The 2,236-nt window shown below is 49.2% G+C and overlaps 1 non-coding gene across 1 annotated transcript; it reads left to right on the top strand.

Moving 5' to 3' along the window:
- The first annotated feature begins 591 nt into the window (after positions 1-591).
- Trnas-gga (transfer RNA serine (anticodon GGA)) lies at positions 592-675 on the top strand. Its single transcript is given in 2 exon segments — positions 592-631; positions 641-675. It is a non-coding gene; the product is annotated as a tRNA-Ser (tRNA).
- Positions 676-2,236: the final 1,561 nt, after the last annotated feature.

Here is a 2,236-nt window from a genome sequence, read left to right as displayed (position 1 = left end):
GGCGCTCCATCATGACGCAGCAAAAACTTTATCCGGCTTGGGGTTGTAAACTATGCGAATATATCGCCGGTTAGTTACTGCCATAGTTTTAATGGTATGTCCTCTGCCGAGCTTTTATGCTAAGTTATCTTGTCAGTAAAGTAAATTAAGGCCCTCCCCTTAGTGTGTCGCGCGTTATTAAAGTTTGGGCCCAAGTGGGGCGCGATTAATTCAGTTCTTTTGTGCGGCGCAGGTGGGTCCGGAGATGGGTGGCGCTTCCGCCGAACCACGCCAAGGCGCCGAGCGCCCCTCGGGCGCCGTCGGCATCCTCGTCTCGCTGGCTAAGCCTACCTACTGTAGCGCACTGTTGACCGCCTCTTCAGGAGACTGACAGCGTACAGAGGTTACGTCCTTTACACTGACAGCTTTGTAACGTAGCGTTACTACACTGACGGAAAAGGAGATGGTTGCATCACGAAGCAACACTTTGTCATTTATCATATTTTGTGGACTCATCGCATGACGTGTAATGAACGATTATTTCATTCGGAAATAATGTCCATCATCAGCACCAGCATGACGAGTGAGCCCAAGGGAAAGAAGCACAGGCCGGCCGCAGTGGCCGAGCGGTTCTAGGCGCTACAGCCTGGAACCGCGTGACCGCTGAGGTCGCAGGTTCGAATCCTGCCTTCGGCATGGATGTGTGTGATGTCCTTAGGTTAAGTCCCATGGGGCTCAGAGCCATTTGAACAATTTCTGAAAGAAGCACATATTATATCAGCTAATGAGACTTGCTCGCTTGAGGCAGATATGATTGTATACCCTTTCCCATTGCATCCCAGACATGATCTACGGGTGACAAATCAAGAATCCGCAAATCCCTCTTTTTCTCTATTGAGGTTCACCGTCATAAAAAAATGTCTAAATTACAACTTTCCTGTCTCTTGACTTTTTCTTTCTTTCTTTCTTCCTTTCGCTTACGCCATAGTACCACAGCGATGGCAGGGTCGGCGTGGTTACAACGGTGTTAGTGTTAGGGATGGCCGAATGCCTTTCCTGCCGCCACCCTGAGCAGTTCTAGGCGCTTCAGTCCGGAACCCCGCGACTGTTACGATCTCAGGTTCGAATCCTGCCTCGGGCACGACTGTGTGTGTGATGTCCTTAGGTTAGTTGGGTTTAAGTAGGGGACTGATGACCTCAGATGTTAAGTCCCATAGTGCTCTGAGCCATTTGAACCATTTTTGCCGCCACCCCGTGCCACCTCAGGATGGAATCAGTGAACCCCAACTCTCTGCGTCAAGTGTTAATCGTGAAATAGTGCGGATGTGTTTCAGATGTCTGCGACGCGTGTAACTGAGGCGAAACGTGCGGAGCAGCCCGGTATTCACATAGCGGGATGCGGAAAACCAACTAAAAGCCACATCCAGGCTGGCCGGCACACCGGCCCTCGTCGTTGATCCGCCGGGCGGATTCGATCCGGGGCCGGCGCGCCTATCCGAGTCAAGGAAACTGCGCGTTGGCGAGCTCGGCTACCCTGGCAGTTATTTCTGTCTCTTCACTATATTTGGGTTAATTGTGACCACTAATGCGCTTTGTACAACTGAGAAACAACTGAACATCATAACATATAAACATAAAACATATAGCATAATGTTATCACACACATACTCACACACACAAACACACACACACACACACACACACACACACACACACACATACAGTTATCTCTCTCACAAACACACACACACACACACACACACACACAGACATACATACATACATATATCATATATCATACGAGTCACGCAGTTATCCGCGTGTTAATGTGTTAAAGTAATGATTGGTTGGTTCATTGACGTAAGGGTAACAAACATCGAGGTCATCTCTCCCACCCAATTAGGGAAGGATGGGGAAGAAAGTCGGCCGTGCCCTTTCAAAGGAACCATCCCAACATTTGCCTGAAGCTATTTCGGGAAATCACGGAAAACCTAAATCTCGAAGGCCGGACGTGGGTTTGAATCGTCGTGCTCCCGAATGCGAGTCCAATGTGCTACTTACCCCGCTCGGTGCATCTTAATGTAGTCGCCAAACATTGCTCTTCTGCGCATGGTGGGGAGTAGTGTCGCCTTTCGTGATCTACATGACACTGCGGGAAGAATTTTACAGAACAGTGAAATATCTATGTCGAAAGAAGACCGCTGGAGCAGACGACGTACAGACACAACTAATGATAGCCTTGCGAGAGCCAGTTACT

The sequence above is a fragment of the Schistocerca serialis genome, chromosome 6, assembly GCF_023864345.2.
Source record: "Schistocerca serialis cubense isolate TAMUIC-IGC-003099 chromosome 6, iqSchSeri2.2, whole genome shotgun sequence".
NCBI classification, from domain to species: Eukaryota; Metazoa; Arthropoda; class Insecta; order Orthoptera; family Acrididae; genus Schistocerca; species Schistocerca serialis.
This window is presented reverse-complemented; position numbering and strand designations above follow the sequence as displayed.